Below are 11,093 nucleotides of genomic sequence, written 5' to 3' on the forward strand. Positions count from 1 at the left end.
TCTTTGGTTGAACTACAAGTTAGATTATAATAATGACGACGCGCCTTATTACTCTTACGTGCGTAAACTCGATTATTCTCCAGCTTTCATATTCTGACCAATGCCGGGCAAAAACCCACTCGTCATTTATTTTTATTCCCACTCAGTCATTTATTTTTATTCCCACTCAGTTTTGCTCCCACGGAACGAACAATGATAGTTTTCAGTTATATGTTTAAAAAGATTTATATTGCTTCGAGACAACAGCTGGCGCCGAGCTTTTCTATGAGCAGAGCTTCAATTTTCAACGCAGCGCTCTGAAACAATATTATTTCCAAGAACTGTACAACAGTTTTACAATATTTTATGATAATTGCAAAATGTACTTGAAACCATTGCCATATACCCGATAACTTTTAATTGTTTGAAAAATCTTGAGATCTGTATAGTTTCGAAGTCCTTCCCTCTCGAAAGTATTAAGGACAAGTTGCCAACACGCACGAAAGCGTCGAACAACGCAAAAAAATATTACACAATTAGCATTCCGTAGACTAATGAACTCCGCCTTTGATACCAGAGCAATTACGAGGCTGCGCAACAGCGTTACCGCCCTATTAAGGAGCACCCTTCACAGAGATTGAACAGATTTTGTCAGAAGAACTCGGCAAGTTTAAGTACACTCATGCTCTCACTACGCACTGTCGAGTCGCTTCGGTAACGGACCGTCGCGGGGATTTCTAGTCAACAGGTTGAACGGCGAGAACTGGTCTCACTCTTGTCGAGCCGAAAGCAACATTGTTAGTAGTGCTGCGCTCAACCATTCAGATCTTCGTATTTCTCAAGGGTCTGTTGAGCAAGAAGCACTTTTCTGAGCGCACATTAAGCCATGGACTTCGCCATCCCGGCGTCGAGAACTCCGAAGTGTCCACGCGGTAAAATTCAGCCAACGACGCTTTTCGGAAACTCGCACTGGTCCTGAGGCGAGGCCTTCGGAGTTTGAGGAAGAGCGAAGTCACAGCATTTGACTTCTTAGTGATGACGCGCGCTCTTGCTCAAGGGTGAAGCTGGTCGGGAAAACCGATTATCCGTCACACCGGGAGGGTTCTTGTAGAGTGAAGAGGATGAATCAATACCAGCATCTGTGAAATCATCAACGCTCAAGAGAGCTCAAAGGCCATGTCCAAAAAGCGAGTCGCCGAGGACGGCCGACCCATAGCACGTGAAACGGCTCGCTCACAAACACCCTTTGTAGTGATGTACACAAGAGTTGATGCGCGCCTACAAGTGCAGCATCAGAGTGACCTAGAACACTTCGGTCGCTTCAGACGGACGTCAAGAGGGCGTGCTGTTGCATGGCCGAAATTCTTTTCAGCAACCTGTGAAGCACGTCACTGACGAAGCCGGTAGAGAACCGTCGCAAAGTCCAGATGTGTTCAGATGCTGCCGCTGAAGTGTCAAGTTCAGTGAGAGACTCCGGAGCGACACTTTTCCGCCCACCAGCGCAGCCTCGCTGCCGAGTTGTGTAGCAAGGCCACCAAACAAGCAACACGTAGTTGCAATCCACCGCTTACTGAAGGCTCTCAACGCTCTCTGCGACACTGACACGTCTGGGTACCAGGCATTGGAGGCGCTGTTCGAGACACGCTGCGCTAGAAACGCGTCCACAACACGAAGCAGTGCGTAGCCGTCAGCTTTCGCCGCCCACCTCACACTCGTCGCGTCACTTGGGAACGACGCTCAGGTAGACGTCCAGGAGGGCGGTCAAGAGCAGCTTCCTGCTGGACGCACTCGGCAGTGCGCGCGCTCAGACCGAGTGGTGGCCGCTGGAGGCAGCAGCGTCCGCGCCTCGCCCGGACCGGAGCGGGTTTGTTGGGCAAGTGCGCGGGCGGCCCGGGCCCAGCGCGCGCGCGTTCGAATCGATCCCAGCCGGGAAGGGAGTGGGCGAGGCTGTGCCGCCGCCGCCGCCGCTGGGTGCTCCGGCTGCTGCTACCGGGGATCCGCTGTTGCTCTCGCGATGCTCGATCCTGTCTGACGCAGGCTGAGGAGAAGCACAGGTGGGCGCCCGGACTCGCTCGCCGTGTGAAGGGAGGAAGGCCGGCGCCTTGCCGGACCGGCGTTGACCTTTCGGTTTGGTTTGGCTTGGTTTATTGGGGTTTAACGTCCCGAAGCAACTCGGGCTGTGAGGGACGCCGTGGTGAAGGGCTCCGGATATTTCGACCACCTGGGGTTCTTTATCATGCACTGACATCGGACAGTACGTGGGCCACTAGACTTTCGCCTCCGTCGAAATTCGGACGCCGCAGCCGGGATCGAACCCGCGACTTTCAGGTCAACAGCCGAGCGCCGTAACCACTCAGCCACCGCGGCGGGGCGTGCGTTGACCTTTGGTTCGACGAAAGGAATGCAGGGACGATGCAGCGGCTTGAGCGAATAACTGCGTAGAAAAATTTGAAAGCGCTGACTGAAAAGTCGATAACATAAAGAAGGAATAGTTTACTTCCACTTTACCGAAGAGTCTCAATTCTTCCCCTCTCTTAAGTTCATAGAACTGCTTTGAGCTAATGACGAGCTACAATCACTGCCCTCTCTTTTCCGTAGCCCTCATGTTGCCTTGGCCTTGTTTATTTCTTTATCAGGGATATATACACACAAAAGAATATGGAAATATATAAACCGCTACTTTCAGGCACAGTAGCGACTATAAAATACTGAGCTTACCTAGCAAAGATAAGGAGGTATTTTATAGCAGACGCTAGAGTATAGTGCTGATGTGTCCGTGTACAATTCAAACCAACTTTCATATTCCCTGTCTGGAACGAAACGCGTGGGAAAAGTTGAATAGCGGAAGCGTCACGATGAGAGTAGCGCGAGAGATCAGGACTACAGGAAGAAGTATTACAGGACACGATCTCTATTTCACAGCTAAATCTTTACTGGAAGAGCACGGAATAGTGAACACAATTAATAAAATACGCCAACAGAAAGCCAAGTGGTAAACAACGGCAGATAAACAACGCAATGTAAAAGGTTGAAGTTCGATTTTCGGTTGCTTATGTCTGACAAGAACGGCTCCTTCGCGGTTCTTCCTGAGAGCATGTATGTTATCTAAGGGCGGAATGTAGAGAACAACTTCAACGCAGCCAATGTGAAAGCGTCGAAAGTTAAAAAACAGGGCATCGAGTGACATAAACGCATGAACGTGGACAGTTTTGCCTCGCCAGCCACAAAAGCGAAAGCCCTGCATTTAGAAATATTTTGGTCGGTAAAAACCTACAAGCCTGCCATCCGTTTCCGAATTATTTTCACGAAAAAAATACATGATAAAAGGTAACGTCCTGCTTCCTACCAAAGCAAGTTTCCAATCTTTAAGGTAGAAGACCCATTTTTGATCCCTAACTCTGAAACAATGGTGCATTTTTGTACAGGTTCAACCCTGGGCCGACCAAAGCTAGTGGTATCGATTTCACGACTCCTTTTATTCTCGACCTCACATTTGCTTTCGTGGGTAGCGTAAAGATATGTAATTGCGATTCAATAAGTAGAGCAGTTTCAGAAATAGTTCAGGAGCCACGGTGGAGTCATTCCATAAAATTGTTTAATTCCACCGCAAGTCCGTCTATGCTGCCTGGGATGACATTGTGCTCCTATTGACGTCCGGTGTCTCTATCGGTTCTTGCGTGCCACCCTTTCTCGCAGACATTTTTTTCAATCGCATTGATAGGTATGTTGCAAACATAGGCAGCATCGAAACTACATGCATCTTCGATGCTGGCTTTCGATACATTTTGATCATCGGTATTAGGTATCGCTGGCCAAAAATGAAAATATCGCAATATCGGCATTGAAAATATATTTTTATTATATCATGTATTTTAACCTTACTGGATATTAATAAAAAAATTGGCTGTGGCTTAGCTAAGGTTAAGCATGGATATCTCGAAGCGAAAAGCTCTCGCTGCATTTCAGCCAACTCCCAAGCTGCCACTTCTGGATCGGTGTTTCTGCGCCGTCCGACTGTTGCTTCTTCTTCTCCTTCCATGGCGAGTGTCTGCGCCGTGCGTGACGTCACTAGGTTTCGCGTATGCGCAGAAGTGTCAAATCTGTGGTGTGGCTCACGTGAAGCGCGGTGTTGACTAGCCTAGTGAAGCTTTTCGCTTCAAAATATGCAGCAGGCTATGAGGCTGCTGTGAGACAGACGGCGCCGCACGCTAGGCGGAAGCACACTGAAAAAAAAGGGGATGGGGTAGCATTAGGAAGAGATGATGCCAACTCCGTTGGCCCAGTCAGTCTTCTCCCTTCCTACGTTCGTTGTATGGCAGATAGACGGTGCGTATGATCATCGTCATCATCCTGACTACGCCCACTGCAGGGCAAAAGGCCTTTCCCACGTCTCTCCAATTAACCCTGTCCTTTGCCAGCTGCGCCCATCCTATCCTTACAATTAAACAGCGCAAAGACAAACAAGACAAGTAAGGAAACACCACAAAGCGCTGTCTTCAACAAAATTTTATTTCTGCGCGCAGCGTGTACATATACCGTATCGCGCTCATGCAGAGCAGCGAAACGAAACAAGGGAAGATGTCGCGCTTTATCTGGCATCGGCATCACATTGCACTAGGAACCACTCTCCTACGACCAGGCAAGCAAAACAAAGGCTAAAAACTACAGCGCACAAGCCAGGAGGCACAGAATCATAGATAAGCGACATAGATTACCTTCAACAAAACCTAGACCGCATTCAAGCATGGTGCGAAAAATGGAGCATGTCTTTGAATGGGGCTAAATGCTACTGTGTTTCCTTTACGCGCAGGCGCACTCCAATTGGCTCGGAGTATGTTTAAATGAGCAGCTTTATCTAAAGTGTCGGATTATAAATATCTTGGTGTTTACTTTTCAGCTGACCTTGCCTGGAGAAAACAGGTTGATTACATAGCAACAAAGGCGTCGAGAATGTTAAATTTTTAAAAGGAATTTTATGGATGCTCCTCAAAAGGTTAATGAGCTTTTATGGAACCCCCAAGCCGGAACCCACTGTGCTATTCTGTAGCGAGGTCAGTATCGTGCAGCGCGGTTTGTTACTAACAGCTATAGTATTGATGTTCGTAGTATCAGCATTAAACAGGATTAGGAGTGGAACTCCCTTAAGGAGCGCCGACTACCGATTAAACTCGAATTTCTCTACCGCATTTATTTTAATAAAACTGCCATAAACCCTAAAAAACATTTTGCGGGGGCGTTACAAAAGAAAGACTTTACATATAGCTCGCCTCGTAGCAATGAATCTTATGAAGTTGTTTAAAGCAACTTCATGTCAAGGTTAGTGGTTCAAGACACTTTGAAAACTCTGACAAAATGCTGGACATATCAGCGTAACCAGAGAGATCTTGTGCCTTGGTCATAACAAGGTTATCATCTACATACCTGAAAATGCCTGCCACATTCGACCCTCTACATCTGCTTTCAAGTTCACGCTCTTGTTCCGCATACAAAAATATTGCTCAGAACAGGGACAACGCAGGAGCTTATGCATATTTCGTTTTTTTTTTTGAGTCACGATATTGCCTTCCGAAACTGCAAAAGTGGATTTCAAGCATGTAGCAAGCAATTCCAGAAAGTTATCCACTGTCAAACCACTACCGTTCTGAAATGAAATTACACCTTGGTGATCTACGTAGTGATCACCAAATTACACCTTGGTGATCAAAAGGGTCGTCAACAGTTAGACAGTTCAAAGTCTGCTGCAGGAATCTTGCAAAAGACTTTTGCTAAGTTTTTCTTTCAGAGATAATGACCCTCAAAGGGCAATCCACTTTGTGAGTTTTAGCAGCAAAGAAAAGTTCCAAATCGATCTTTTCCGCCTTGTATATAGATCGTACAAGCTTGTCGAAATTCATGGTACTGCAAATTCTTAACGTGGCACTCTTTACACGCTCCAGGCGTACATCGTTCCTATTTTCATACACCGAGAGCACTGCTTCTTTTGTTCTGGCCTTATACGCAACCTCAGAAAGCACCACAAATCCCTATTCTTTGTCAGCCGGAAGAAGTGCTAGTGAGTTCTCCAGAAAAAAAAAGCAGTTCTCTGGTTGGGTAACACTCGACTAAGGACCTCACACCAGGAGACCACGTCCACACCCCACACCCTCCACCCTCCGAAAGATATCTCGCACTCTCAGAGTCCGCGGCAAGGCTAGACACCTGCCTCACCATTGCCAGCGGTTCTACTGTTGTTCTCCTCGGCTCCACGACGGACTCCATGGTCCACGGCTCGCAGCTGAGTACCTCCTGCACAAATCACGGTAGCTGGACGTCACCGATGGTGTGGACAGGGTTACCAAGGACCGGTATCTTCGGTGGAAGCATCCGGGGAAGCGAAGGCAGAACTTCAAGCCACCGGAACTTTGTTGTCATGTCAATTTCCCAGTATGCGCATAACATGCCCATAGCCGAAGGTGGTCGTTGTAGATACAGGCGTGTCGTTGCCACTCTGTGCGAAGGAGTCTGTAGATCCTGTTACTAAAGCTACTTGACGGTGCCGCGCCACCGAACGGTGCTAGAAGATCAGGAGGTAGGATCCTGTGGCGGATGCAGAAGCCGAGTGACCTGGTCTTGCAGGAGGCCACCGCTACCACTGGCACCACGCGACATTGATGGAAACGCCATGCGACAAAATGAACTTGCTTAACACCATTTGCTAGGCGTGTTGGTAAATCATGCTTACAATTACACAGCGCAAAGAGGAACAGCCACGGACAAGTAAGGAAACACCACAAAGCGCTGACTTGAAAAAAACTTTACTGCAGCGCGCACAGCGTATACATATACCGCATCGCGTGCATGCGCGTATATCAGCATATCTCCGAAATGTAGTGCACGGGGAATATCGGAAGCATATAACGAAAAAAGCAGGGGTCCAAAAGAGACCCTTGGGGCACTCCCGTGTGTATGCGTTGTGGTGACGATGATAGATTATTCATTCCGACTACCTGATGACGTTAATCAAAGTAACTACAAAACAGCTGGAAAATCGGTTCTCTAAAGCCGTAGTGTTTTAGCTTGTACAAAAGGATGGAATGGTCAGCGGTATCAAAAGCCCTTCGTAAGTCGAGAAAGACCACAGCCTACAAGCTTGTTATTTAAAGCAGAGTTCCGGGCAAGCGTGGATTCGCCCTCAGGCTGTCTGAGTTTGTGAGAAGAAAACAACGTAGCGTGAAAAAAATCTTTGCTCTTACACCACAGCTAGCGCTCAAACATTCTCCTTGCATTTTCTCAACCGACCCGTGATTTTTTATTATATTTTCTAGTCAACTATCTTTTAGGCAAGAAATGTTTGCACGGTTAATATCACATAGATTAGCACTACAGATAGAAACGTCCCTCTATTCTTTCCTTGGTTTCACTGGCTATTAGCTTTCTTGATACGCGTGCCGTCACGATGCCCTCAGTTTCCTATCATAGTCTGCTGTGGCCCGAATACAACTGATAGAGGCTATGCGCACTGCATGTGTAAATGTACAGACGCGGACAAAAGTAAACGGAGCACGCAACTGTCTTCGAATATTTTTCACGCGTCACCTAACTGAAATTTCCAGCAGTGGTACGCGTATGCTGGGGGCGGAGGTTGGTGGGCTTTCTTGTAGACAAACAATGCTTCTTCATCACCAATGGAGAAAGCGTGATTGCACTTCGAACGCAATAGCGTGCTCCGTTCACTTATGGCCGCGCCTTTACATCCCAGCTGGTAAATAAGTAGCATGGTTTCTGTGCTATATGAACTCCTGAGCGCGCAAGATTTTGCGAGACGCTCACGTGAAATGTGCTACACGAACCCCTCTCTCCCTGGATAACGCCAACCTCCTTTACCACTGGTTTATAGACACGGGTCACAACAAACCAGGCCTTCATTGACCCCTGATCTTCCGCCGTTCTTGGTGTCCATCACTGGTTCATGCCACTACGCGCTTTTAGCACAAGAGAAAAATGGCCAACAAGGACCCCCGCTGGCTGTGGAACAAAATGCGCCACTTGGGCAACGAACACACCGAAGGCGATGGCTCAGATTCGAGCCGAAGTCATGTCCTCCCCATGTCAAGCTGCGTTGATGATTGTTAGGAGTGCATGCACACGGTGGTCTGTGAGCAAAGACCAAATAGCTCATGCACTGACTAGTCTTAAACTACTCCGGAATGTTTTCCAGATGTTCAGGTCTACGTTTTGCTCAGCATCGGTAGCGAACAAGGTGGATCCGCGAGTGTAAAAGAGTTGAAAGACTAAAACGTTGAAATCACGCATATGGAACATAACTGGAAGGTATACGCGAGCTTGTGTTTCTTCGCTGAGCTGCTGCGTTTTTTGCTATCAATCATAGGCGCTATCTCAAGGTTGAAGGCGTAGGCAAAGGCACAAGGACAAAAGAGCCGTCACTCTTCAGCAGCCCCCTGCGTCTGCGACGGCGGGGACAGTTTTGAGCCATCTGGGCGAAACATGTTGAACGCCCCATTTGTATGGGATAGAGAAGAACGCGCGCCGCTCGTCGAGCGCTTCACGTGGTCCATACGACAGAATAGGCAAAAACACTTTAAACCGCGCCAGAAGTCGTGAGGTACATTTTATTTGATGCGAATTGTGCTTGAAGATAGCAAGGAGAGAGGGATAAATATTCGCTTAGTGGCGTAGCAGCAAGTTAGATGTGCTGTACTTTGAAAAAACAAAAGTCTTTGAACATTCCCTTAACGCTGAAAACTGTAGTATTCACCGCTAAGCAGAGACACGGCTTCAGGCAGCTCTTGTCGAGATCCACGCTCATTTGAAACGGTTTGCGGTGAAACTAGATTATCGCTTATCTGGCGTTAACAACCGATTTAACAATTTCTGTAGTTCCCTGTGAGTATGAAACAAAATCTACAGGAACATACTACGCTCGTTTTCGTTGCATTTACGTCAGTTTACACCTAGGTTGGACTATATGTATTTGACTTTTGTTTCTCAGTGGCAGTATTTTTGAATTATGGTACTGTATTTCAAGTGTAATAAGGTAGTAATTACTCATTGGCATCCACCCAAACGCAGCCATACGGCTACAAAGGAAAGCTATACAGCTTTCTCAGAAACTTCGTAGTTAAAGAAAAATTCGTCCTGGTCCGGGGTTCGAACCCGGAACCACCGCCACACCGGAGCAGTCGCTCTACCAATTGAGCTAACCGGGACGGCAAGCTTATGGTAGGGCGAGAGCGAATTGATCAGTAACTCGAAGTGGGAAGAGTGTTGCTCAAATGTTTAGGGGAATCCCCCAAGGTGGAGTAGATTTGTAATAAGGTAGTAATTACTCATTGGCATCCACCCAAACGCAGCCATACGGCTACAAAGGAAAGCTATACAGCTTTCTCAGAAACTTCGTAGTTAAAGAAAAATTCGTCCTGGTCCGGGGTTCGAACCCGGAACCACCGCCACACCGGAGCAGTCGCTCTACCAATTGAGCTAACCGGGACGGCAAGCTTATGGTAGGGCGAGAGCGAATTGATCAGTAACTCGAAGTGGGAAGAGTGTTGCTCAAAGTGTAAGAAGCAGTTATTCATTTCGCGTACCTTTTTTTTCCTGCCTGTGTTCGGAATTCACGCTGACCGCGGTTGTACTTCAGCAATAACGAGGAAAATTGGACTTGCTTTGTCAGATTCGCAGTGGCCTTCAAGACACCGTGGCAGAGGTCTTTTAGATTAATGTCGGTGCCCTCGGGATATGTAGTACTCGCGCGAATTTCAGTGTGCTACTCTTTCTTGCTCTTCGGCTCCACCAAAATCGAATTTGGTTTGAACACAATAACACAGCCGCAGTGGCGGAAAGCTCATGCGACTGCTACCAACAAGAAGTGAAATTACATGTTTTCGCAAGCCTTTTAGCTGGTGAGCTTTCAGAATGCACGTCTGAAAGTAAATTATTCCACGACATCGGCACAAAGATTATGCAGAACTTTAAAGCGACGCTTCCAAAGTGAGTGCCTGCTTTTGATGTGCAGCTGTTTGTGGTATATGAAAGGAACTGCAAGGACTGAACTCCGTTTACTGCATCCTCACGGCAGACCAGGAGTGGCCTATCTAAGCGATTAATAACAGAAGAAAATGAATAACAGAGAATTTTTGCATAAATCCTATAAACGTGCGAAAGCAGAATTGCAATAACGGTGGCTTGTCTCGCTACTTTGCTGTTGGATTTTTAATGTTGGCTTATCATGCCGTTTTTGAAGTCGTACTATCATTGTGTACGCATCTTTTCATCGAAATGAAGCACAAATGTTTGTTCGCCCTTCAAAGGAGCACACGCCTTTGTTCACCCCCGAAATTTCTTATTCCATTTTTGATTATTTATTTTATTTTAATATTTTATGCTTCTTTCATGTGATTTTTTACTTTTCTTTTTATTTCAAGCTCTTAAAGTCATAGTGGCTCATGAGTTATCATGGACTTGGGATCTTATGTTGGCCTCATGTCATAACATGTTATAGTGTTGCTATGGCCCGGTTTGTATGCTCTTGGCACAAACCCACATACATCGCAAAGTCTTGCTCGGGGTTTACTCACCGGAATAGTGCTTTCCCACGAATAACTACGGACAAAATGGCAAACCTCGTTATGTAGACGGATGCCCTTAGTGCGCAGAAAGTGGCAGCCTTAAGAACTACAAAAACTCGTGTTTATTGAGAATTCTCATCTTGCTTCACAGCGCATGAAATTTGCGCCTCAAGATAATTTTGTATGAAATGTTGGGCACAGTTTTTCTTGTTTACAGCGTTGAGCACTTAGGACGTGAATGATCCCTTCGGCGAGGAATAAGGTATCCGTCTAAGAAATGAGAAAAAAAGAAACACAGAACGCTGGAAAAATTCAAAGGAAGATAAGAAAAAAGCGGTAAAAAGTAAGCGGTAAAAAAAAAGCGGTAAACCGCGCAGGGAACACGAAGCGCTGAACGCAGGCGGCCCTGGGCTTCGGCTTCAGCCGCCGATGATTCTCGCCTCGGGCGAATGGCAAGCGCGTTTAGAGCTCGCGCTACTCTGGCGCCATTTTGCGCGAGCGACGCATACCTTACCGATGACGCAATCGGCGAGAAGATCCCGGAGTGCC

Source organism: Amblyomma mixtum, chromosome 6 (genome assembly GCF_055824585.1).
Source record: "Amblyomma mixtum isolate Tamu chromosome 6, ASM5582458v1, whole genome shotgun sequence".
In the NCBI taxonomy this organism is placed as follows: Eukaryota; Metazoa; Arthropoda; class Arachnida; order Ixodida; family Ixodidae; genus Amblyomma; species Amblyomma mixtum.